Genomic DNA, 27,673 nt, shown 5'->3' with positions numbered 1-27,673 from the left:
ACTAATTCAACTAATAAGAAGAAGATTTCCTAGGAGTACTGCATATGTTTGGAGCAATGAGGTAATTTTATCCTATGTGAATTTCTTTCTCTTGCCTTACCTGATTTTGTTTTCCTCTCCATTTTTTCAGGTTCCAAAGTTTGGCAACAGCTAGCTTGATTTGGAGACATTTCCTATTAGTAGAAGTTAAACTTTGGTACAATCGTGAAGGGCGATTATTTTCCTTGCTTCCTTTTATAAGACTCGATCCAACTCCACTCCTTTGCCACCCTGCTCCGCCACAACCTCCCGAATCGGTCGGCATAAGAAATGGGAAGGCGCCGCCGGTTCGCTTTGCAGTACACCAGCGACGACGACGACGACAATGCTGCACCCGAGGCGCCCAAAATCATAGTCCCCGACTCCTCGCGCCACAAGAAGCAGCAGCGCCGCTACCGCGACGACGATGACGACGAGGCGGACCTGGAGCTCGCGGAGGAGGAAGAGCAAGAGATGAGGAGCAACGAGGAGGAGGAGACGCAGGCCCGCAAGCCCGCGCGCCCTGCTGAGAACAGCGACGGGGAGCTGGGCCACAAGGCGGAAGCGGATGAGGAGGGGGACGACGGAAATGGTTCGGATGCGGTGCCCTTGGGCAATCCCGTGGAGGTTCCTGGCGAGGGGAAGCACTACTACTCCTTCGAATACGAGGGCAACATCTACAAGCTCGTAAGCTGCCACCCTGCTACTTTTCTCCTCCTTTGAGCTTTAGGGGTTTTAGGGTTTTGGAGGCACTCAACTTTTATGCTTTCCGGTGGGTGATTGTGGTGGCTTGTGCAGGAGGATTCGGCGATGTTCTCGCCTGATCTGGAGACCGACAAGCCCTATGTCGGCATCATCAAGGTATGTGATTACGGAACCAATGTTACGACTTGTGACCCTTGAGGATATTAGTACTTTGGCATGTGTCTTATAAAATATTTCTGGTCACAGCTTAGTTTACACACACAAATTATGTACGATGTTTTCCGCATAATGAAATGACAGAAAATTGTGTGTGATAAAATTGTTCAGTTTTGCATAGATTGCTGAACTATTTTTCTTAATTATAGTTGAGCAATCGTTCCTTGCTGATAGAGTGATAGGTTAACCTTGATTCCATCCGTCTAGGCTCAGTTTTGGTCTAGGCCCTTGGTTCTTGGCCTCTAGCCTTCTAGACATATTGTTGGCTCGCTGGCTGGCTGCACTATTTACTTGTAAAGTTGTTTCCATAGTTCAACAGTGTATGCCATGATTTTTATCAAGCAGCTTCTTGTGAAGCCTATCTTACGTTCTATGGCTGGAGTCATTGTCTATTTTGAGTACTTGCTGAGCCAAAGTTCCCATCTATTTTGAGCTGCATGAATGTGTTCCTGTTCTAATGTTCCTTATTTGTTTCACTTAATTCCGTTATCTTGGCCTACTTGCTATAGTATTTATTTCTCAATAGCAAATTATATTATTGTCTTGCGACAGGGTATAATTGAAATTGATGGGAGCTTATCCATAAGTGCTCAGTGGTTTTATAGACCAGAAGAAGCCGAGAAAGAGGGTGGTGACCCAAGGGAGTTATTTTATAGTTTTCATATTGATGAAGTGCCAGCAGAGTCAGTTATGCACATGTGTGTGGTCCATTTCATTCCTGAGCACAAGCAGGTGCCAAGTAAAAAGGAACACCCTGGATTCATTGTCCAACAGGTGTATGACCACAGAGAGGAGAAGATGTATAAAATAACGGATAAGGACTATGAGGATGACAAGCAGCATCAGATTGATCTCCTTATTATGAAAACAATAGACCGTATTGGGAGGCTTCCAGATCGTGATCCTGAAGATATACCTGGTGACAACACTGATAAATTATCAAGACGAGGCTTGCGGAAGAGACCTCTGAAGCCTAAAGATGTTCCAAGAGATGCTTCTACAGGCATATCTGAGCAATTCAGAAAAGAAGATACACCCGTGAATGATAATCTGAAGTATTTTGCCATCCTTGTCAGATATGAAGTGATTACTGGTAACCAGTATCGTGATTGGTGGCTTGATAAATTTGTAGACACTATTCTGGCACTCCCTCATTCAAGAAATGTAAGTTGTACTTGCCATCTGAATTTGTCTCCAAACGTAATTCCTTTCTTTGGGTACTTTTTTGCTCAATTCTCCCTGTTACACCCCCATGATAATTACTTTGATGAACAAATTGTACATGTTTGAACAAGGTTTGAGGCCTTGGCCTCTGAAGCATGCAGTGTAAATAGTCTGTCATGTTATACTCTGTTATATTTTCATTGGTCAATAACTGTGCAGTATGACTTCCTTCTTTTACTATGGATATTAGTAACTGCATATAAATACCTAGCATGTCCAGCTAAGCTATACAACTAAAACCGAAGGGGCGGGTACGTCCTCACTCCTCAGTAGCCTTCGTGTTGGTACTCTGAATGTAAGTCAAGCCTCTACATTAAATGGTTATTGTTGGATCATAGGCCCTTTAGTCCCTTTTAGCAGCGGTGTTCACAAATTACATGGTCATGGATTAGAAACTTGGGTTAACTAGATTGAGACACCTGATGCGCTAGGCATAAAACAAAGTAATCTGTGTTAAAATATGAACTGTTAGTTCCACACGTCTTGCTTTGATTCATTTTGGCATGCTAAACATACGTGCATGCTTTAGTCTACACTTCATTGTTGAGGAAGTAGTGCATATTTGTATATATATTGCCTTATGAAAAGATATATATGTTTCCAAAGCCTTCTAGGTTCTTTGATTCGTTCTGTTCTCTTGCCTTCCTTACTTAGATGATTTGCCTTGTGACAATCTTCTATTTCCAGGATAATGAAAATTCTTATGCACCTAATGAGGTTGTTCCAATAGTAGCCTCCTTAGAAAGATCAACGTTTGAAGCTCTTCATGCAGACTATCATAAGTATAACCAGAAAATGAGAACATTATTGTTCAATATCAAGGTATGGTTTTATCCATAGCCACTTTTGGGCTTATGTTCTTGGGAACATCTGAATCATATGCCTTTGGATAATTGTAATGTTAACTCATTAGGTTATACTGCATAATGGAACTCGAGTATTAGTTGTGATCAGCCCATGAGCATTGATAGTTTGCTGGTATCGATATGCATATCAATGTGCACGAGCATCTTATATATGCTCAAGCATGGCACTAAGCATGCTTCAACATATATTGATATCACCTAAGAGCCAAGATGGTTATATATTGGAAAACAAAAAATATAAATAAATATCAGGTTATTCAAGTTAGAATCTTGTCCCACTGAACATTATTGTTTATTTTGGACCGTCCTCTGATTCCTCGGCGCAGTGGTAAAGCTGCTGTCTTGTGACCATGAGGTCACGGGTTCAAGTCGTGGAAACAGCCTCTTACAGAAATGTAGGGAAAGGCTGCATACAGTAGACCCAAAGTGGTCGCGCAAGCGGGAGCTACATGCACCGGGCTGCCTTTTTTTTTGAAATCTGTTCCCTCCTTATCATAATATAAGACATTTTTTTATCACAGTATCAAAAAACGTCTTACATTATGATACAGAGGTAGTATTATATTAATTTACAAGTAACGACGCCTATGTTTTTATTGGTTCGTTACATGTCTCAAATCTATATGCTTTTCTGTTATTCTCTTTTTTACTGTCATACCTTGCTATGGTTCGAGCAACCGTAGACTGTGTAGAGCTAACTTTTTGTTGACCTTAGCCCCTAGGTTATCAAGCCATGGTTGTTCCATCCACCACTTGCGTTCACCACATCCATAACATTTGCATTTCCTGTACTACAAAGTTCCATTTTTTTTTTTGAACAAACTAGGGGTCCAGAAGGACCCCGAAGCTGCATTGACTAGAAAGAAGTAGTAGTACACAGCGATTTTACAACAGGACCCTGAACGAAAAGGCAGAACACTAACTGGTCCCTGACTATTACAAAGAGGACCGCAGAAAATTGATGAAGAAAGCAATCGGGTCCCTCGCATCTCCAGCCTGAAACTTGACTCGTCTTCACCGGGGACGGCACCACTTGGTGCCGCGAGCCCTCCATGGCACCATGCCATGAACTCCAGGATGAAGCTGCAGTGCCTTCCATCTGGCTCTTGGCTGAGAGGAAGAAGAAAGACCGCCATTCGGTCAGAGGATTTGACGGCGATGGCCGGCATCGACCGCAACAGCGTGAGCCATAGGCCATCCATGGTCTCCGTTGGTGATGAGCTTGAACCCAAACTGGATCTCTATCTTCCCTCTCTTCCTCCTTCACCACCATGGCAACCTTGGAAGCAGAGGACCTCCTCCCGATCAGAGGACCAAACGAGCTTATTCGTGGAGTCGCCGGCAACCCACTCCTTGCCAGCAACTGGCATACCAGTGCAGCCAGGACTGCAGCCACCGCTAACCACCAGCCACTGCTCGAACGCAAAGGCGGGACGCTCCACCTCGGCATAACGCCATATGCCACAGGGGCAAGACTCAACCTAGACCTAATATGTACAGAGTTCCTCCGTGCTCCTCTCCCTTCTCTTCTCTAGTCGGCATCGCCGCCGGGGAAGATTGGGGGTCGGGCCGGGACCCGCTTCTCTCGCTCGACTCTCAACAGGGGCGCTCTCGAAGCCTCTACGAAGTTGCATATCTAAACATGCATTCTATAAAGACTTCGTTGGATAAACCCTCGTGAAGCATAAATACAAAAACAACTGGCATCTCCTTGATCTTTGCAGTGCTACCATGCCACTCTATCAATTAAGAACCTTTTCCCATTTTATGGTGCTGTTTGCTTACTACCTCAGTTTGATTGATTTGTTACATAATTTGAGCGGGGCATGATTTCCTAGCCCCCGCTTCAGAAATATAGTTTCTTGCCAAAGCTTGCCACACTTGTAGTGGATGATTTGTTCACCACATAAATTGCCACCAGTCTGAATGCCTAAGCACGCCAAACTTTTTGGCTAACACGGCTAACTTGTGGCCAATTAAAATGGAGCCTCAAATGTGGCTAAGCATAGCTTAAAAATGTGTGTATGGCACATGGGCCATGATGCTTGTTAGAGTAATCCTTGCTGCAGCCAGTCAATGAGTAAAAGTCTTTTCCTTAGGTTGTAAGCTAGTGAGTTAAGTCTGTCTTAGGATACAAGTCAGTGGGTCAAGTCAAGATTTCTTAGGATGTAAGAAAGCCACTGAGGTGGTTCTGTACTAGTTGCTTTCAGCTATAAATAAGGGGTGAAGCCTAGCCAAGCTACATCCATCGTAGCCCAGAAACAAGAGTCCCAAATCAGACTTACCTGTGCTCTTGCTAGTTGCTACTAACAATTGGCATCAGAGCTGGTTGAGGTAAGTATACCGAGAGATGTCAACTTCAGGTCAGGGCGCTGTCCGCAGTCTCAACATCCCAACCGCGGCGCCATTCCCCTTCACCGCCACCAAGATGACCGTGCCACCGTGATGCTGGAAGGCATGAGATTGTCGTTGAGTGTGTCGTGTTGGAAGAGCTCACCGGTTGGCTGAAGGCGGCAGTAGACCGTCTCGAGTCGCAGGAGCCTCCCCGTGAGCATGGCAGACTTCTCACCGACTATCAGTGGCTGGAGAAGATGAAGGTGCGCCAAGGGAGCAGCTCCTCCTGGCCTGCGCACGGCAGTGGACATCGACGAAGACGACCACAACGGACGAGGGGTGGAGAAAGTGGTGATGATCGCGCGGCACCCAGGGGTGGCCCACGCGATAACACATGCCACAATTGTGGGCGTCATGGCCATTGGGCCAAGGGGCGAAGGCAGCCTACGAGAAACATGGCTCTCCTGGCCCAAACAGAGGAAGACGATGAGGAGCCTTCACTCCTCATGGTGCAGGTCTGCGCCACTCCAGCCCCAGCAACAGAGGTGCAGGACAGCATCACTCCAGCCCCAGCCATGAAGGTCCAAGACAGCATCACTCCAGCCCCAGCCATGGTGGTAAGGACAACATTGTTCCAGCCACAGCCAGGTCATAGTGGTGCAGAACAACACCACTCCAGCTCCAGAGCACCCTCCTCTTCACATAGATGAGCTGAAGGCGAAAGCCTACCTCGGTACAAGAAGCGACGATGAGCGAATAGAGGGCTGGTACCTCGACACCGGCGCCACAAATTATATGACGGGCCTCAGCGACATCTTCGTTGAAATTGATCGAATGGTCACTGACACAATCAAATGGCGATTTTCTGTCGTTGAAATCAGGGTCATCGGCATCATCATCTTTGCTGGCAAGAACAGCGAACACAAGGCCCTCCGTGGCGTCTACTGTTAAGGAGTATTAGTATTAGGTCTAGGAGTCCTATTAGGCTATGTTTCCTTCCACTGTACTCCAAGCCTATGGAGATGGGGGCTTGATGTTCTCAAGAGATCCTTCTCCCATGGGAGGTCTTGGTGATCCCATGATGGGGATCCTTCTCCCTTAGGAGGGCTTGGTCATCTTGAGGATTCTTCTCCCTTAGGAGGGCTTGATCCTCTAGGAGGTATAAAGAGCAAAGCTCTCTCAATTTAGTTCAATATACTTTGCTAACCCTAGGAAGGAAGAGGGGTCGTCTATTTATAGTCTAGGACTAGATAAGGGGGTGAGAGAAGGGTTACACGGCCCTTGGCCCGAGCTGTCGCAGACAGGCTACGGATGTTCGGCTCGGGGCTGGATGTCTGGCCCGAGATTGGGGTTTCGGATGCCCGGCCAAACTGGGTTTGGCTTCTGGTGTCTCTTGGCTGGATTTCCAGGACCTTGCCGGATGTCCGACTCGTGGATGGGGTGACATATGTCCAGGACTTGGCTGGATGTCCGGGTGCTGTAGAGTCGTTGGCCGTCGATTCCTCCGGGATCTTCCTCGTCTAGGGGCGCTAGATATCCAGGCCTTGGCCGAATGTCTGGCCGATGTAGCAATGTCGCGGCTCCACTTCTGTGAGGACTTGTCCTTCGCTCTGAGCTTCTTCATGGATGTTCGCTTGGTACCTAAGCACGCAAAATGTCTCCGTTTGAGGTAGTAGCCATGTCTCACGAGAAAGGAAAGGGAAGTCACATACGAGCGAGTTCACCTCATGTTCAATGGCGCGTGCGCGAGCTCTTGTCATAGGTCCACCTCGTACTTGGGGAGTTGGTGTAGTGTCCACGGGGAGGACCGTAGAGTGCTCCGCACCATCTCCCCCCTCCCTCCCATGGGAAAGATCCGCTCTTGGATCGTGACCTTTATCACCATGGTAAGGGGCCAAGTCGGCGACGTTGAATGTGTCGCTCGCGTAATGCTTGTCGAGTGGTATGTCAATCTTGTAGGCATTGTTGTTGATGCGTTGTAACACCTTGAATGGACTGTCCGCTCGAGGTAGGAGCTTGGACTTGCGTTCGCTGGGGAAGCGAATCCTTTCAAAGGTGAAGCCATATGAGATCTCCAGGGTTGAATACCATGGGCTTCTGGTTGGTGTTGATCTTGGAGGCGTGCCAGTTCACTTGACGCTCTATAGCGAGTCTTGTGTCTTCGTGCATCTTCTTGATGCATATGGCATAGACACTTGCATCCATGTTCGTGCACTCTTGGAGTGGAAGTGGGAGAATGTCCAATGAGGACAAAGGGTGGAAGCCGTACACCATTTCAAATGGAGACCTATTTGTAGTTGAGTGTCGTGCGCGGTTGTAGGCGAACTCGGCAGGGCAAGCACTCCTCCCTTGATATTCTTTTTGATGAGCACACGAAGATATGTAGATAGTGTTCGGTTGACCACCTCGGTTTGGCCATCTGTTTGAGGATTACAGGTCGAAGAGAACACGAGTTCGGTTGACCACCTTGGTTTGGCCATCTGTTTGAGGATTATAGGGCGAAGAGAACACGAGCTTGATTCTGAGCTTGGCGCATAGGGTCTTCCAAAAATAGCTCAAGAACTTGACGTCGTGGTGGGAGACAATCGTCTTTGACACTCCATGAAGACGCAAAGTTTTTCTACAAAAGAGATTTGCAACATGTGAAGCATCATCTACCTTGTTGCTTGGAATGAAATGTGCCATTTTAGAAAAGCGATCACAACGACAAATATTGAGTCTTTGCCATTTGTAGTCCTAGGCAAACCAAGTATGAAATCCATGCTTATATCTTGGGCTATGATTTTTTGCTCAATGCTTCATTCTCTTGACATGCCATCTTTTGACAATCCATCTTCTCTTGATACTTCTCTTGTATCGTCTACTGATGCGGTGTCTTTCTTCGATGCGCCATCTTCTTGTTGTCTCCTTTGGCTTGACTGGACAGGTTTTGAAGACTCTTCATGCTACGACGACACTCTCAAGACGTGGATTTTGGATTATTATTTTTGTTTTTCTAGTGTTACACTTCTTCAAATGCAATGTCATCGCATGCGCTTTGCATTTGAAAGGGGGGGGGGTGTTAAGGAGTATTACATCTAGGAGTCCTATTAGGCTATGTTTCCTTTCCTTGTACTCCAAGTCTTATGTAATCTATATACGGCCCATGGGCTATGCAATGGAGATAAGTTGCATCCATAACATCATCTACCACATCCCACGGTTGAAGAATTTGATCATCAGCATTGCTCAGCTCGATGAGAGCGACTCATGTGTGCTGATCAGAAGAGGTGTGCTTCGAATCTGGACCAGCAAGGTCAATTCCTTGTTTGGGTTGGGCGTGGGCGGAATTACCTTTACCTCCTACATCTTTAGGTGGCCCAGCCAATATGTCTCTCTGCATGCCATGATGACATCGCTTGGTGAGAGATATGGACAACTCAATTTCGACGCGTTGGAGAAGATGGGATGCCTCGCATGACACGTGGGCTGCCATGGTTGGATCATGTGGAGCAGCTTTGCGACATGTGTGTCATCGCCAAGCATTGTCGCGGCACATTTCCTTGGCAAGCAAGGTACCATGCGCATGAGCTACTTGAATTCGTCCATGGTGACCTCTGTGGTCCTGTTTCGCCGGCCACACCTGGAGGACGCTATTTCTTGCTGCTGGTGGACGATGCCACTCGCTGCATGTGGGTGATGCTCCTGGCTGCCAAGAATAGTGCACCTGATCCATCAAAAGAATTCAGGTAGCGACAGAAGCTCAGAGCGGATGTAAACTGTTCCGCACGGACAATGGCGGCGAGTTTACCTCAACGGAGTTTGCTGCCTATTCTGCCGATGAAGGCAGCCAACGCCACTTCTCCGCACCTTAAGCGCCGCAACAGAATGGTGTCGTCGAGCAGCGGAACCAGACAGTGGTGGCAATGGCATGTGCTCCTCTGAAACAGAGGAGCATGCTGGCTGAATTTTGGGGGGAGTCTGTGAGCACTGCTGTCTTCCTGCTCAACCATGCTCCCACCAAATCCCTTGCTGGAATGACGCCTTACGACTCGTGGCACGGCCGCAATCCGGCTGTCCACTACCTTCGCACCTTTGGGTGCTTAGCGTATGTCAAGGAGCAGGGGAACCTGTGTAAGCTTGACGAGCACAGCTCCCCCGTTGTGTTCATCGGCTATGAAGATGGTGTGAAGGCGTACCAGCTGCTGGACCCTGTGATGCGGCGCATCCGCATGCCCGTCATCTTCAACGAAGAACGTGGCTGGGATTCGGCAGCCGATGGCAGTGCACACTCGGACAGCGACTTCGATGTCCAGTACATCTGTTGTCACGGAGTGAAGGCACTCAACTATGCGTCCAGCGCAGGGGGAGCTGAGCCTGCGTCAACAGGACATGGGACGGAGTACTTCACCTGTCGTACTAGCTCCAGCAACTCCAGAATTTGTCACACCACCAGCAAACGATGATGATCGACTCGATGCTGCTCACTGGGACACACCAGTTCGCTATCACACAGTCAAGAATCTGAATGGAGGAGAACTACTGCCAGGACTTGCACCGCGCAACCTCGACGCCGAGCTACACTTGTAGCCGTGCTTGTTTGCAGAAGCTGAGAGAGACAAGGCATGGCAACCAGCCATGCGTGAGGAAATGGACCCGATGGAGCAAAACATGACATGGGAGCTCACCGATCTACCACATGGGCAAATGGGTCTACAAATTGAAGAAAAATTGAAGCTGGCAAGGTGATCAAGCAAAAAGCACGGTTGGTCGCACGAGGTTACGTCCAGCAAGCTGGCACTGATTTCGGCTGCTGCTTGCTTTGGCTGCCCACAAGAGGTGGCCCGTCCACCATATTTAATGGAGAATTGAAGGAGGTGGTCTACATGAAGCAGCCGCCTGGTTTCATCATCGCTGGAGAAGAAGGAAAAGTCCGCGGCTGCGTAAGGCCCTCTATGGCCTTACGTAGGCACCACGAGCATGGAATACAAAACTAGATTGCACGCTCAATGAAATTTGCTTCAAACCGAGCGAGCATGAGCACGTGATCAACCGGTGCATCACTGGCGACGAAATCCTGCTCATTGGAGTTAGATGATTTGATCATGACTGGTTCATCCAAGGGACCAGTGGAGAGCTTTAATGACGAGATGAAAGCAAAATTCCAGATGAGTGACTTTGGACTGTTGTCATTCTATCTCGGAATCGAAGTCTAGCAAGATGGCGATGGCATCAGCCTATGTCAGGCACACTATGCTTCACACATACTTCAGCTTGGAGGAATGGAAGGCTGCAACCCAGCTCACACTCCGATGGAGGAGTGACTCAAACTGAGGCGTGAGAGCACGACGGAAAAGGCGGATGCCGCAGAGTATATGAGGATCGTTAACAGCCTCCGCTACCTTCTCCCCACACGGCCGGACCTAGCGTTTGCCATCGCATTCGTGAGTCACTTCATGGAGCAACCTGCATAGGAGCACATGATGGTAGTGAAGCTCATCCTTCGCTATGTTGCTGGCACCAGCCACTACGGTCTACGCCACGCGCGGAGGATTGACTATAGCGACAGTGACCTTGACGGTGATATTGGCACCCGGAAGAGCACGAGTGGCACGGTGTTCTTCCTTGGTAGTTGTTTGGTGAGTTGGAGTCGCTCAAGCAGCGAGTAGTGGTGGCTCTGTTTTCCTGTGAGGTAGCAGCCACAACACAAGGACTTTGGTTGGCTCGGCTCCTTAGTTAACTTCATGGGGAAGAAGCTGAGGCAGTCGAGCTATTGTTGTAGGGTGAAACCCTAGAAGGAATCTTTTCACACTTGGAGGGGGGAAAAAGTGATGAACACACAAGAACACAAGGGAGAAATCACTCAAACAAACCCAAATCACACATCCACTAGAGTAGCGTACATGAGATCCACAAGTATACAAGAACAATTCAAGGAAAATAGCATTAGGGTAAAGTTCTTCCCACTGCAAGGAGATGACGTCTTGATGTTGATCTTCTCCAAGAGGAGGCCTTGATAATCCACAAGGATTCTTCCCAATGAGGGGTCTTGCTCTCCAAGAGGAGGGGATACAAGGAGCAAAGCTCTCTAGTGTATCAAATACTTTGCTAACCTCTAGAACAAGCTAGGTGATGGGTACTTAAAGTCTAGGGACGAAATAAGAGGAAGAGGGGTACAAGGGTCTTTTAGCCTTAATTGCGTGCAGGCAAAACGGTGGAGTCTAGGCACCCGGGGAAAAGGGGACAGGGGCTGGCGCCTAAGGGAGCTCGGGCAATCGGGACGAAGAGGGCCAGGCGCACCCGGACCGGGCAGAGGGCCGGCTGGAGGGGGACCGGGCACTCGGGGGTTGAGGGCTCGGGCACCCGGGGCCGCGGTTGGCGGCTGGAGAGGAGCCCGAGCACCCGGGGCGCGGCGGCTGGCGGCTGGAGAGGGACCCGGGCACCAGGGGCCAAAGGGCTGGGCACCCGGAGCAGGCAGGGGCGGCGCCCAGGTGGCGATGGCCGGGCACCCGGGGTGTCCAAGGGGGTTTGCCCACCCCACGGCCTCGTGTCCGGGCACCCGGGGTCCTCTTGTCCGGGCACCCCGGGTGTCCAGAGGTTCCGTTCCTTCGCGTCCTTCTTCCTTCTTCTCCATGTGTGCTTGGGTCTCCCTCCTAACTTCTTCATGGGTTTCTCCTTGGTACCTAAGAATGCACAACACTTTCGTTTGAGGTAGGACCCAACTCGTGTGAATTCGAATGGAGTTCGAAGAGGAAGGAGTTAACCTCGGTTTCGATGGCACGTGCGCGAGCTCTCGTCATTGGTCCTCTTCGTGCTTGCGGTGGTGACAGGATGTCCATGGGGATGGTCAAGGGATGCTCCGCATCAGCTATGGTGGACGACAAGTCCGCCTTGGCGCTGGCCAAGAACTCAGTCTTCCACTAATGCAGCAAACATATCGACGTACGGTACCATTTCATCCAGGATTGCTTGGTGGATGGGAGTGTCAACGCCAAAACGAAAGCATTAGGGCGGGTGAAATTCCATGAGCTGCGTGCTAGGATTGGGATTGTCCAAATCAATTCATGTCTGATTTGCAAGGGTTAGGGGAAGAACTTGCAGCAGTCAGTCAATCAGTCAAGTCTTTTCCTTAGGTTGTAAGCTAGTGAGTCGAGTCCGTGTCTTAGGCTACATGTCAGTGGGTCAAGTCAAGATATCTTAGGATGTAAGAAAGCTACTGAGGTGCTTCTGACCTAGTTGCTTTCAGCTGTAAATAAGAGGTGAAGCCTAGCCAGCTGCATCCATCATAGCCCAGAAACAAGAGTCCCAAATCAGAATTAGCTGTGCTCTTGCTAGTTGCTACTATAACAATGCTAAGGAAGTGTGGCAAGGCACAGTTCATGGCAGGAGTCTTTGTTTTGCCTGTTCACCCTTCCAAAGATATAATGATCTTACATCAATTTAGGCTTTTCTATAACTACCTTTTTTTATTTGGGTGAGACTAGGCATTTTTTCTCGAACTAAGTTTTTACTGCTAACCATAGTTCTTCAGGCTACAAACCTGGTAGATTTTAGTAGTTTGAAACTGTATAATGTAATTCTATGGCGTCTTTTATTGTTATTATATTGTTGTTATAATTACAGTACTGCTGTTCCATAATGACAATGTCATATGTACTATTCAGCAGTTTATGATGCGTCCTTAGCCATTTTTAAGTCACATGTTCTACACTTGTATAGTCTTATTATTCGAGAAACTGACAGATCATTGATTTTCTGGATATGCAGAAAAGTTCTGTACTGTGCAAGCGACTAATGGACAAGGCGCTTGATCCTCCGGTTCTGTTAACGATGACCCCTGACGAACTAAAGGTCTAATCATCTTATTTTCATCTTGGTCTTCACAGTGACCATTTTCCATCTCTTCACATTAGTGATTAGATTAGTTTTTGTGGTGCGTTAGTACTCTTATAATCTAATCATGGTTGCTGAGACCGAAATGGTTCTGTTTAGTTGAAAGCATTTAACTATTAAATCTGAACCGGGGCATGTACTGGACTGATTTGGTTCAAGCACCTGCATTATTAAATATCAGAAGTCCTTCATATTTCGGAAGTTAGTCTAAAATTTATTCGAGCAATGTTTAGAAAAATTGAAGAGCTTCAGACGTTACTGTTTCTGGGAATTTATTTTCTTTGTTTCCCCTTACTAATTGAGTTTTCAACCTCAAATTGTGAAGGATACTAGTCAGTTGCACTTGCACAATTGTCCAGAATTGCACCTAGTGAGTGTTTCAGACTAGATATGTCCCCTCTTTTCTGAAACCACCTATTGAGTCAGGAGACCACTTCGACATTTTCTTGCTGTCATTATAATTTTCTCTTGATTCAGTTTGATTACTCCCTTTTGAGTGCGTATTTTCTCTAAATTCTAGAATTACTCGCTTCCTAATCATTTCAGGCTGGGTTGACACCAGCAGAGATAGCGTCTGAATCAGAAGAATCAAGGCAGCTGCAGGTATTATACATCATATGCATTAAGTTCACAATCTGCTAGGGACTTGTGACGCCCCCGATTTGACCGTACACTAATTATACACGCAAACATGTACGATCAAGATCAGGGACTTACGGGAAGATATCACAACACAACTCTATAAATAAAATAAGTCATACAAGCATCATATTACAAGCCAGGGGCCTCGAGGGCTCGAATACAAGAGCTCGATCATAGACAAGTCAGCGGAAGCAACAATATCTGAGTCCAGACATAAGTTAAACAAGTTTGCCTTAAGAAGGCTAGCACAAACTGGGATACAGATCGAAAGAGGCGCAGGCCTCCTGCCTGGGATCCTCCTAAACTACTCCTGGTCGTCATCAACGGGCAGCACGCAGTAGTAGGCACCTCCGGTGTAGTAGGAGTCGTTGTCGAAGGTGGCGTCTGGCTCCTAGGCTCCAACATCTGATTGCGACAACCAGGTAGAAGGATAGAGGAAAAAGAAGGAGAAACCAACCGTGAGTACTCATCCAAAGTACTCGCAAGCAAGGAGCTACACTACATATGTATGCACTGGTATCAAATGGAATAAGGGTATCATATGTGGACTGTATTGCAGAAAGCCGGAATAAGAGGGGGATAGCTAGTCCTATCGAAGAGTATGCTTCTGGCCACCTCCATCTTGCAGCATGTAGAAGAGAGCAGAAGGTAAATCCATCAAGTAGCATCGCATCGCATAGCATAATCCTAACCGATGATCCTCCCCTCGTCGCCCAGTTAGAGAGCGATCACCGGTTGTATCTGGCACTTGGAAGGGTGTGTTTTATTAAGTATCCGGTTCTAATGTCATAAGGTCAAGGTATAACTCCAAGTTGTCCTGTTACCGAAGATCACGGCTATTCGAATAGATTAACTTCCCTGCAGGGGTGCACCACATACCCCAACACGCTTGATCCCATTTGGCCGGACACACTTTTCGGGGTCATGCCCGGCCGCGAAAGATCAACACGTCGCAGCCCCACCTAGGCACAACAGAGAGGTCAGCACGTCGGTCTAAACCTAAGCGCACAGGGGTCTGGGCTCATCGCCCTTAGCACACTTGCACGTTGCGAACGCGGCCGGAAGCAGAACTAGCCCCCTTAATACAAGAGCAGGCTTACGTTCCAATCCGGCGCGCGCCGCTCAGTCGCTGACGTCACGAAGGCTTCGGCTGATACCACGACGCCGGGATACCCATAACTACTCCCGCGTAGATGGTTAGTGCGTATAAGCCAGATGGCCAGACTCAGATCAAATATCCAGATCTCGTTTAGCGTGTTAAGTATCCGCGAACGCCGACCAGGGCCAGGCCCACCTCTCTCCTAGGTGGTCTGAACCTGCCCTGTCGCTCCGCCACAAAGTAACAGTCGGGGGCCGTCGGGAACCCAGGCCCACCTCTACCGGGATGGAGCCACTTGCCCCTTCAGCCCCCATCTCCGAACAGTATCACAGGTAATGTAACAGTGTATAGTATATAGTATAAGCCCGTGATCACCCCCGAGCGATCACGGCCCAGTAGTATAGCATGGCAGACGGACAAGAGTGTAGGGCCACTGATGGAACACTAGCATCTTATACTAAGCAGTAGGATAGCAGGTAAGGTAACAACAGTAGTAGCAAGGATAGGCTATGCAGCAGTATAGGATTAACTGAAAGCAGTAACATGCTATACTACTCTAATGCAAGCAGTATAGAGAAGAGTAGGCGATATCTGATGATCAAAGGGGGGGCTTGCCTGGTTGCTCAGACAAGAAGGAGGGGTCGTCAACACCGTAGTCGAACTGGGGGGTCACCGGCAGCGTCGGTCTCGGTGTCTATCGAGAGAAGGGGGGGGGAGAAACAATAAATATTTAAGCAAGCAGATGCATAGCGATGCATGACATGACAAGTAGTGGTGCTAGAGATGCCCTAACACGGTATGTGATGATACCGGTGAAGGGAGGACACATCCGGGAAAGTATCCCCGGCGTTTCGCGTTTTCGGGCAGAGGAGCCGGAGGGGAAAAGTTGCGAGTTTGATATGTTAGGGGTGCGTGGCGAACGAACGGGCTGCGTATCCGGGTTCGTCTCGTCATTCTGAGCAACTTTCATGTTGAAAATAATTTAATCCGAGTTACGGATTAAAAGTTATGATTTTCTAAGGATTTTATTAATTTTTGGAATTTAATTAATTATTTAATTTAATTCGAAAATGAATTAATGACATCAGCATGATGTCATGCTGATGTCAGCAGTCAACAGAGTTGACTGGTCAACCTGACCAGTGGGTCCCACTGGTCAGTGACACATATTAATTAAACAGGTTAATTAAACTAATCACAATTAATTAGGGGGGTGGGCCCCACTGTCATACTAATTATTTAGCTAATTAACAGTAGTTAAATAAGTTAATTAATCTTTAGGTTAATTAATCTTAATTGGTTAATTTAATAAGAATTAATTAAGTTAGTTAATTAATTAATTAATTAATTTCATTATTTTTTTAAACCGTTCTGGGGCTAGGCCCACTTGTCATTGGCCCACAGGGGCTTATCGGGCGCCGGATGCAGGGCACAGCCCGAACGGGCGATGGAGCCCCCAGGGTGTTGGCGCGGGCGTCCGATGCCGGGCGCCGGAGCAGGGGGGATGTCGGTGGTAGGGGGTCGCGGTCGCCGGGCCAAGCACACGCGGCTGGGCGCATCCACGGCGTGGCAAGAGGCGGCCAAGGCGGGCGGGCGGAGAGGAGGCCGCGTCCCGGGGCGGCAACAAGTGCGGGCGGGCGTTCAGGGGTGCCACAGGGGTGCGGACGGATGTGGCAAGGGCTCGTGGGAGCGTGGCCAGGAGTGCGGAGTGCGAACGGCGTGCCGGGCGGCGCGGGCGCGCGGTGACCGTGAGAGGAGGGAGTGCGAGGAGAGGAGGAGCTCACAGGGGATTGTAGGGACTGAGGCAGCGGTTTGCGGGGAGGAGACGGAGAAGACGGCGTCGGTGACGAGGTGCAGCGGCACGGCAGCTCCGACAAGGTGTCGAGGAGGTGGACGGCGAGGTGGCCTCCGGCGACGGCGACGTCGACATCCAGGGAGCGGCGAGGCGCGTTGGAGACCGGTGGGGGGGGGGGGGGGAAGTTGGGAAGGAGAGCGACGGGCCGAGGCAGCAGGAGGGGCGACGGCGGAGCGGTCCGGCGAGGGGCGCCAGTGCGGTGGCGACGGGAATCGGCGGCGGCGTCGGGCCGATGGGATCGGGGGTCTGCCCCGATCCAGATCGGGCAGAGGAGGTAGCGAGGGGAGTGGGGGAACGTGGGGGAGCGAGTGGGGGCGTGGGGGCGACGGGTGGTTATGGCTAGGGTTACGGGGGGTATGTGTAGGCCGAGGTGGGCCGGCCTGGCTGGGGATGGCCCAGTTGGGCCGGTGGCTTGCTGGGCCGGAGCCCAGTGGGGGGGGGGGTTCTTTCCTATTTTAGTTTTACTTTATTTTTAGTTTTACTAAATATACCACTAGCCCCTAAATTAGTATTTATAAATACTCTACTGCCACATTAATTTCTCATACCTAATAAAATAGTTTAATGTTTTAATATTTAAAAATGCATTTAATTATTTGTTTAAGCCACTATTTTATTTTATTTAGTGCTTTTAATTATTTTATAGAAATGTGGCTTCTCCACTATAATTACCTAGGCAATATTTGGCTCACTCCGAACATTTTAGTTTTAATAATTGAAAACTTTTATTGTTTGACTGATTTTGAATTTGAATCTGAATCGTTTTTGAACTAACTTGAGATTAGCAACTATAATCGAGGTGACGTGGCATCACTAGCAGAGGATCACTGTAGCTTAATTACCCGGGCGTCACAATTCTCCTCCACTACAAGAAATCTTGTCCCGAGATTTAAGAGGGGGACTAAGGGGGAAAGGTCTGGTTACGAAATCCTAACAAATCTTCTCAGTCTTGGTTCGTCTTCTCGAAGAGGTCGATCCATAACGTTGATGTCTCCATACCACGGCTTCAGGTCCTCACGATGAAGTCATCATCCCCTTTTTTTGAGTTTTCATTGTACATATGAAGGACAAGGGGTAACTTTGGAAAAACGAACCTCTGAAAGGTTGACTATCTGGTTGATAACATCGGGGATGGTGGCGGAAAGTAACTCTCGAATTGCAATTTAAGAAAACACCGAGAGCAAGTAAGACGGTGCAATAAGAAGTTTCAAGAGGATAGGCAATCGTTCATTGCCTAAAACAAAGTGTGAAAGGGGTCTAGAGCAACGAGAATAAGTATTGTGTCTGATACCAGAATAGATCACTTGGCAGGTGGCCCGTGAATTACATAAGAAGTCAAGCGCGAGGAATAACTTTGACAACAGGGTGTACAGGAGAGTCAGGTTTCGATCCTGTGTAACTGTGGGTTATGGGCCCACCATATGGTTAAAAGTATGAAGGCCGGTGACATCTTGTACGATCATGTAAGCCAGGCATGTCAGAGGGTAGTCTGTTGGTTATGTCGACGACAACATCGGTACTAAGGGCGAGGGACGAAGAGAACCATTTTCCTGCTCGTTGAACGAGGCGGACCAATAGGCAAAGTTCTCGTCCATCGGTGGTTACTGAAATGTCATCATCAGTAGCAACAGGGTCTTACTGACAGAGTGGTACAACGAGGTGTTTACATAAGCAGTGAATTATTACTGCTTAGATCATATAGATCACAAGAAACGTTAACCCAACCAATGGAAAGGAAATATGGTTATCAGATTAAGCAGAACAATGGAAAGGAAAATGTGTTTAAACACATATTTTAAGGTTATATCCTTCCCAAGGACAAGTAGAGCATGATATCCATGACAGGATAGAAACTAGAAAACCTTTTATGTAAGGGGAGAGGAATTTCATGACATTATCCATACAACGTTGTCTAGATAATTGAGCAAGAAATATTTAGCATCGGGTTTCAAATGTTCTTGTTGAAAATCGGAGTACCACAGACATGCTTCGAGATAGCATTGACATGGTTATCAAGTAAGGGTCAGAATTTGGATGCACAAAGGATCCATCAGGAACAACTTATAGAATAAGTCTTATAATTTCCTCAAGGAAGAATGGTTAAACTTGCTAAACAAGAAACTATAATAACAAGTTCTCCGGCCAGGTGTGATAGGCATGACATCACCTTACCGATATATAAAGACCAATGTTATAACTCTTGGAAATATGTCCCAACCATCATATCTGACCGAGATTCAGATCTGATCGATGTTAGGAATCAGGATACCTCAGACTTAGGATGCCTAAGAAGAGAAGGTGCGACACAAATTGACGAGATGCCATTGTAAGATTCTTAGGAAATGAACTATGGAAGTGAGTTCCGAAACATGAGTTCATCAGTAAACCAACGAGAGGATGAGGAGGTGGCTGATGGAATCAGCGGTAATTCATCGAGATTAACAAAAGATGGATTTCTACAATTAGGTGAACAAGGAAATATCATTTGTCGGATCAAATGATATAATGAAGCATGTTTGAGGAAAACATACACAATTAAACATTGGTAGAAAGGTGCGCCCGAAATATGGGTTGGGCTGCACGACCAATGTCAGAAGGGTGATTCAATAATCAATAGTCTAAGAATGAATGGCCGACCATTATTCAAAGCAATAGGATTACTAGAAAGGCAGAATCCAAACAGCACCGTTCACTTGTTGGTACCCCGGTTGGAATCAACGCGAGGACCAAGAAAGAATGGTGATGATGAGAAGTATCACTATACCAAGAATTCTTAAGAGGAGGAGCAATCCTCACAACATCCTTGATATTAAAAGATGGTAATACTCCAAGGTAAAGAAGAACAAATGCTAGATAGCAGGGAACTCAAGGTATAACACAAAACACGAACAAGTTTGTGTTGAACGGAAGGCAATAAAGTGGTCAAAAATAACACAAATCAGCGGGGGCAAGGATAGTATTTCTTATCATGAACTCAATTGATATCCTGGAAGAGCTCATAAGGTCGATGATGATCACGACACATTTGTCGAGAGATTTCATGAAGATGTAATCAATCAGCGATGACATCAGGTCAAAGGAATGATGAAGCGGAAGGTTATTGGAACCATGGGTAGGACACAAACTTGAAATCAAGCTTGTTGTTCAAGGCGAAATGGAATGACGAGGGAGATCGGCGTAATCTTAGCTCATCATCGAAAGTTGTGCTCCGGGGTTAAGGACCAGGTAGCACAGTTAAAATTGGCACGATAATGGTATAGCCGAGCAGGCTAGGATTTACGTGATCGAGTTCAAACTCGGACTTAAAGAAGATTATCAAGAGTTGTTGAACCGTAGGGCAGACTCGGTTCAGTTATCGGTGTCTTTGAGTGTATAATAACTCAGAGCCCATGAAAACTGTAATCAATGAGAATGTAGTACTTGATGAAGAACTCATAAGAAGTTATGCAGTTCCAAGATAATCTCGAGATACCAGGGGGGTAATACCCAAAGACGGATCAAAGTAGAGGTTGGACCGGGGTATTGGTCCACAGAAGACAAGTGCTTACACTTGCATCGAAAATGGTATTTAAAGGAGAACATGGTCGGAACCATGATTGCAAAGGATCAATTCACCGATAGCAAAGGATATTATATAAAGGAAATAGTTACAAGAAGCTTCCATGATAGGATCTACATCGCGTCCATGGGCATGAACACAAAGTTCAAGGTCGACTCCCACTTCTCCAATGCATAACCTTTCATTCACTTCTCGCGTTCGATGAAGTTGCAGTGTTGAAATTTTATCTGGCGAAGCACCAAAAGAGTATGACTCGTGAAAACTTCCGGGTTCACACGGTTTAGAGAAAGCATATGTTCAACCCATAGGAGCTTCTTAGAAACATATACCACAAGTTTCAAGAGTAATTAACACAAGTCCGAAAGCAGAGCATGGTTGACAAAGCAGAGGATACAATTTACCAAAGGCATTATGTACCCGTGGAAAGGCTCACAAGGTTATTGAATATGAAGGACGAGGTCAGATGAAATCCAACAATGGATCGGGCAATCCACAACGGAGCTGATGTGAGTATCGGTACTCAATCAGACGAAGAAAAATGCACGGTTATCATTTTATAGAACATCTGAATAATTCGAGGTTTAGATACCAAAGGAATTATGATGTCCAAAACAAGGGATCAGAAGCAGACGCTCTGATCAAGGATGGATCAATTGAATATACCAGAGGCACAATCGACGACAGATAATTTGGTCGAGAACCAGCTCATGTTCAAAATGACGTCTGAGCCGGAAAGATAATCCTAGGACTCGACTGATGATTGTGAACATTCGCACTCATATTGAATCAACAGACTCAAAATGATAATGACAAGGGATGCCATTAAGATTACGAGACTTATGGGATTAACCATAATGCAAGCAAGCAAGAATTTCAAGAGCAATAGGCTCCTGAGGATTTTCGGAAGATCGAATGGTATATCGAAGATTGGTGACATACATGAATCAACTGGGGGATGAGCGGATACTCGATAAGTGCGAGAATTATCCGTAGGGTCAAGTGACAAAGAACAGCAAGGCAGTAAGCTCAAAGGATTATCGAAACAATGATGAGCTTTTCAGGGTATCTTGTAATAACAAGACCAACTTGGGATGAATGTAAGAATAACAACTGCAAGTAGTTATCCATAAGGGTTCACGGTGGAAGGGGAATTGCAAACGCGATGAACACAAGTTCTCGGGTTAACAGCGGAGAGTATCTTCAGGGTCTTCACGTGGCAGACGATCATCAGTAATAAGGGGCTCTCCGGGTGGAGGTGATAACGAGATCCTAATGTTAGATTTAGCAAAATTCCTTTAACCCGAATAGAGGAGAGATCAGAGTCCCAGAATAAAGGTCGAGGAGTAAAAGATCCTAATACCTCCTAATGGCGACGTGTGCCCGTAAGACACACAACCATGTTAGTAAAAGTTTTGCAATGTCTAGACTCGACTTCGGCCAAGGAGTTGAGAAGGGGGATTCCTACAGGCAGTCGGCTCTGATACCAACTTGTGACGCCCCCGATTTGACCGTACACTAATCATACACACAAACATGTACGATCAAGATCAGGGACTCACGGGAAGATATCACAACACAACTCTACAAATAAAATAAGTCATACAAGCATCATATTACAAGCCAGGGGCCTCGAGGGTTCGAATACAAGAGCTCGATCATAGACAAGTCAGCGGAAGCAACAATATCTGAGTACAGACATAAGTTAAACAAGTTTGCCTTAAGAAGGCTAGCACAAACTGGGATACAGATCGAAAGAGGCGCAGGCCTCCTGCCTGGGATCCTCCTAAACTACTCCTGGTCGTCATCAGCGGGCAGCACGCAGTAGTAGGCACCTCCGGTGTAGTAGGAGTCGTCATCGAAGGTGGCGTCTGGCTCCTAGGCTCCAACATCTGATTGCGACAACCAGGTAGAAGGGATAGAGGAAAAAGAAGGAGAAAGCAACCGTGAGTACTCATCCAAAGTACTCGCAAGCAAGGAGCTACACTACATATGTATGCACTGGTATCAAATGGAATAAGGGTATCATATGTGGACTGTATTGCAGAAAGCCGGAATAAGAGGGGGATAGCTAGTCCTATCGAAGAGTATGCTTCTGGCCACCTCCATCTTGCAGCATGTAGAAGAGAGCAGAAGGTAAATCCATCAAGTAGCATCGCATCGCATAGCATAATCCTAACCGATGATCCTCCCCTCGTCGCCCAGTTAGAGAGCGATCACCGGTTGTATCTGGCACTTGGAAGGGTGTGTTTTATTAAGTATCCGGTTCTAATGTCATAAGGTCAAGGTATAACTCCAAGTTGTCCTGTTACCGAAGATCACGGCTATTCGAATAGATTAACTTCCCTGCAGGGGTGCACCACATACCCCAACACGCTTGATCCCATTTGGCCGGACACACTTTTCGGGGTCATGCCCGGCCGCGAAAGATCAACACGTCGCAGCCCCACCTAGGCACAACAGAGAGGTCAGCACGTCGGTCTAAACCTAAGCGCACAGGGGTCTGGGCTCATCGCCCTTAGCACACTTGCACGTTGCGAACGCGGCCGGAAGCAGAACTAGCTCCCTTAATACAAGAGCAGGCTTACGTTCCAATCCGGCGCGCGCCGCTCAGTCGCTGACGTCACGAAGGCTTCGGCTGATACCACGACGCCGGGATACCCATAACTACTCCCGCGTAGATGGTTAGTGCGTATAAGCCAGATGGCCAGACTCAGATCAAATATCCAGATCTCGTTTAGCGTGTTAAGTATCCGCGAACGCCGACCAGGGCCAGGCCCACCTCTCTCCTAGGTGGTCTGAACCTGCCCTGTCGCTCCGCCACAAAGTAACAGTCGGGGGCCGTCGGGAACCCAGGCCCACCTCTACCGGGATGGAGCCACTTGCCTCTTCAGCCCCCATCTCCGAACAGTATCACAGGTAATGTAACAGTGTATAGTATATAGTATAAGCCCGTGATCACCCCCGAGCGATCACGGCCCAGTAGTATAGCATGGCAGACGGACAAGAGTGTAGGGCCACTGATGGAACACTAGCATCTTATACTAAGCAGTAGGATAGCAGGTAAGGTAACAACAGTAGTAGCAAGGATAGGCTATGCAGCAGTATAGGATTAACTGAAAGCAGTAACATGCTATACTACTCTAATGCAAGCAGTATAGAGAAGAGTAGGCGATATCTGATGATCAAAGGGGGGGCTTGCCTGGTTGCTCAGACAAGAAGGAGGGGTCGTCAACACCGTAGTCGAACTGGGGGGTCACCGGCAGCGTCGGTCTCGGTGTCTATCGAGAGAAGGGGGGGGGGAGAAACAATAAATATTTAAGCAAGCAGATGCATAGCGATGCATGACATGACAAGTAGTGGTGCTAGAGATGCCCTAACACGGTATGTGATGATACCGGTGAAGGGAGGACACATCCGGGAAAGTATCCCCGGCGTTTCGCGTTTTCGGGCAGAGGAGCCGGAGGGGAAAAGTTGCGAGTTTGATATGTTAGGGGTGCGTGGCGAACGAACGGGCTGCGTATCCGGGTTCGTCTCGTCATTCTGAGCAACTTTCATGTTGAAAATAATTTAATCCGAGTTACGGATTAAAAGTTATGATTTTTTAAGGATTTTATTAATTTTTGGAATTTAATTAATTATTTAATTTAATTCGAAAATGAATTAATGACATCAGCATGATGTCATGCTGATGTCAGCAGTCAACAGAGTTGACTGGTCAACCTGACCAGTGGGTCCCACTGGTCAGTGACACATATTAATTAAACAGGTTAATTAAACTAATCACAATTAATTAGGGGGGTGGGCCCCACTGTCATACTAATTATTTAGCTAATTAACAGTAGTTAAATAAGTTAATTAATCTTTAGGTTAATTAATCTTAATTGGTTAATTTAATAAGAATTAATTAAGTTAATTAATTAATTAATTAATTAATTTCATTATTTTTTTAAACCGTTCTGGGGCTAGGCCCACTTGTCATTGGCCCACAGGGGCTTATCGGGCGCCGGATGCAGGGCACAGCCCGAACGGGCGATGGAGCCCCCAGGGTGTTGGCGCGGGCGTCTGATGCCGGGCGCCGGAGCAGGGGGATGCCGGTGGTAGGGGGTCGCGGTCGCCGGGCCAAGCACACGCGGCTGGGCGCATCCACGGCGTGGCAAGAGGCGGCCAAGGCGGGCGGGCGGAGAGGAGGCCGCGTCCCGGGGCGGCAACAAGTGCGGGCGGGCGTTCAGGGGTGCCGCAGGGGCGCGGACGGATGTGGCAAGGGCTCGTGGGAGCGTGGCCAGGAGCGCGGAGTGCGAACGGCGTGCCGGGCGGCGCGGGCGCGCGGTGACCGTGAGAGGAGGGAGTGCGAGGAGAGGAGGAGCTCACAGGGGATTGTAGGGACTGAGGCAGCGGTTCGCGGGGAGGAGACGGAGAAGACGGCGTCGGTGACGAGGTGCAGCGGCACGGCAGCTCCGACAAGGTGTCGAGGAGGTGGACGGCGAGGTGGCCTCCGGCGACGGCGACGTCGACATCCAGGGAGCGGCGAGGCGCGTTGGAGACCGGTGGGGGGGGGAATTGGGGAGGAGAGTGACGGGCCGAGGCAGCAGGAGGGGCGACGGCGGAGCGGTCCGGCGAGGGGTGCCAGTGCGGTGGCGACGGGAATCGGCGGCGGCGTCGGGCCGGTGGGATCGGGGGTCTGCCCCGATCCAGATCGGGCAGAGGAGGAGGTAGCGAGGGGAGTGGGGGAACGTGGGGGAACGAGTGGGGGCGTGGGGGCGACGGGAGAGTGGGACGATGGGTGGTTATGGCTAGGGTTACGGGGGGTATGTGTAGGCCGAGGTGGGCCGGCCTGACTGGGGGATGGCCCAGTTGGGCCGGTGGCTTGCTGGGCCGGAGCCTAGTGGGAGGGGGGGGTTCTTTCCTATTTTAGTTTTACTTTATTTTTAGTTTTACTAAATATACCACTAGCCCCTAAATTAGTATTTATAAATACTCTACTGCCACATTAATTTCTCATACCTAATAAAATAGTTTAATGTTTTAATATTTAAAAATGCATTTAATTATTTGTTTAAGCCACTATTTTATTTTGTTTAGTGCTTTTAATTATTTTATAGAAATGTGGCTTCTCCACTATAATTACCTAGGCAATATTTGGCTCACTCCGAACATTTTAGTTTTAATAATTGAAAACTTTTATTGTTTGACTGATTTTGAATTTGAATTTGAATCGTTTTCGAACTAACTTGAGATTAGCAACTATAATCGAGGTGACGTGGCATCACTAGCAGAGGATCACTGTAGCTTAATTACCCGGGCGTCACAGTCAGATAATGAAGAATATCCAGTACAGTAACCGAGTTTTCAGCCAAAGTTTAATTTGTGTTTCTGTTCGTTTTAACTAGATGACTGAGGCCCGGTGTAGAAGATGCACAGAAAAGAAAGTAGGCATACTTGATATCATTCATGCCAGCTGTGGAGATCGCTATCAGGTATTTCCATGTTCTTTTTCCGCGTTTATGAAGCGCTTACTTTATTTTTATTCATGGTTGTATGCTGTGGTGCTTTCCACATTACTTGTGCCATCTGGTCGTTTTAATTTAAATCAAATACTATTTGCTTTTAGGGATGATTAATGTTCTTGTTGTAAGGTGGGTTCAAAGGGTTTTAAAAATTCACTAGAACAATGCCCGTGCGTTGCAATTGGGATATAAATATTCTAGTACGTTAGCTTGTGATTTACCTGTCAATAATTATGCGATTGTGTAAATAAATGTTCATCAAATTCTGCCCGTGAATTACCTTATATTTTGATTAGAAGTTTGGTAAGTAAATTAAAGTGGAATTGGTTCAGAAGGTAAGTAAATTAAGGTGATTGATTATCATGTACATGGAAGGTTGGACGAAGGGGTGGTGGGAAGAAAGGTGAAATGGGAACCTTACGTTCTTTTTAAGTAGTAGAGATAATGAGCTGTTATGCACTTCAAAAGAATCCCCAAGATTCATACATGTGTAACATATTTTCACTGAATAGACAAATTGATGCGCAACTCATGCCACAACCACTGCAGTTGAGGCTTGAAGTTATGATTCCTAGCTATCAGGAGTCTATCCTCCTTTTGAATGCTTGCTTGATTGATGCAACTCTGGGCTTTCAAATCTCCATTTGCATGTGCTGAGTTGCACCCACCTGTTTGTTGTTATAGTCGTTGCTAATTGAATTGTTTCATGTTCTTTGTTGCAAACATAGAATTTTGTTCCCTTATATTTAGGAATTAGAGACTTCCCTAAAGCTCAATTGTTGCAAAGGATATTGCAAAGGGTATTGCTCACAAAGGTAATGTCAAGGGAAGGCAAAGTTTGTGACGAAATGGATACCTTCGTCACACTTAGGCCCCATTCAGAAGCTTGCCGGCTCCCAACTTCACCGGCTCCGCGCGCGGAGCCGGCCTGAATGCCGCAGCTCCAAGAAGTCCGCTTCGCGAAGCCATCCCTCCTTGCGTGCAATTTCGTGGAGCCGTGGAAGCGTAGCTTCTCCAAATGATGAAGCCGGAGTTGGTTGAATTTACAGGAGAATGCCATTCCGAAGTGGCCTGGGTACAATTTCGATCTGAAGAAGCCCTCTCGAGCGAACCAGCGACCGCGCGACCCCATAGTCAGACCAGCCTGCGCCTCTCCTCTCTGGCCCATGCCGACGGTGCAGTGCTGCTGCCGAACGCTTCGCAGCTCCCGTGTGAACCTGGTTAAGCCAGAGAGCTTCTGAACGGGGCTTTAACCTTTCATGAAGTCGGGGATGACCAGCTTTGCTTCCGGTTGAAGGTGTCAAAGGATGAACTGGTTGTTGGTGATGATGTACTTGGTGGTTATTGATGTAGATGGTTCGAAATGGTCACTCCGTTGATGCATGAGTGATGAAGCGATGACTCGATCACGATGGTTGGTGGAGGTGTACGGTGTCGATGAAGTTCCTCCAAATTTTTCTCGGCCAAACAAGACCAAGAACACTCAAATAGGAGTCCGTAGTGAAAGTTATGGCCAAAACGGTGAAGATGCTGAAATTTCTAGCGTGCTCTCTGGAAATTCCAAAAGTTCTGAGGTAGGGGGTGGAAGTTCCAGATTGTTCGAAAGTTCCGGTCTTCGCAGAGAAGGTGTGGGTTTGACCTGAAAATTCCAGATCGAAACACGGGGGCGGGAAAACTCGATTTCCAGTTCAAAATTGATAGGGTAAAGGAAAAAAATGGGCCATAGGAATGCAATGGAAGGCCGATCAACAAGTTTTGCAAGAGATCCATGGATCAAAA

The 27,673-nt window shown here is 47.6% G+C and overlaps 1 non-coding gene across 1 annotated transcript in view; it reads left to right on the top strand.

The window, feature by feature from the left end:
• Nucleotides 1-208: 208 nt before the first annotated feature.
• Nucleotides 209-27,673, top strand: part of LOC125543820 (protein REPRESSOR OF VERNALIZATION 1) — a 38,346-nt gene continuing 10,881 nt past the window's right edge. The window contains exons 1-7 of the transcript XR_015618849.1: nucleotides 209-705; nucleotides 817-879; nucleotides 1,492-2,103; nucleotides 2,851-2,985; nucleotides 13,110-13,193; nucleotides 13,782-13,838; nucleotides 25,778-25,864. This is a non-coding gene — a transcript (protein REPRESSOR OF VERNALIZATION 1). The remainder of the gene's footprint in view (nucleotides 706-816; nucleotides 880-1,491; nucleotides 2,104-2,850; nucleotides 2,986-13,109; nucleotides 13,194-13,781; nucleotides 13,839-25,777; nucleotides 25,865-27,673) is intronic.

This window comes from Triticum urartu, chromosome 3A (assembly GCF_056163025.1).
Source record: "Triticum urartu cultivar PI428250 chromosome 3A, HENAU_Tu73, whole genome shotgun sequence".
Lineage (NCBI taxonomy): Eukaryota > Viridiplantae > Streptophyta > Magnoliopsida > Poales > Poaceae > Triticum > Triticum urartu.
Note: the sequence above shows the minus strand (reverse complement) of the source record. Positions and strands in the feature narration are given on the sequence as shown.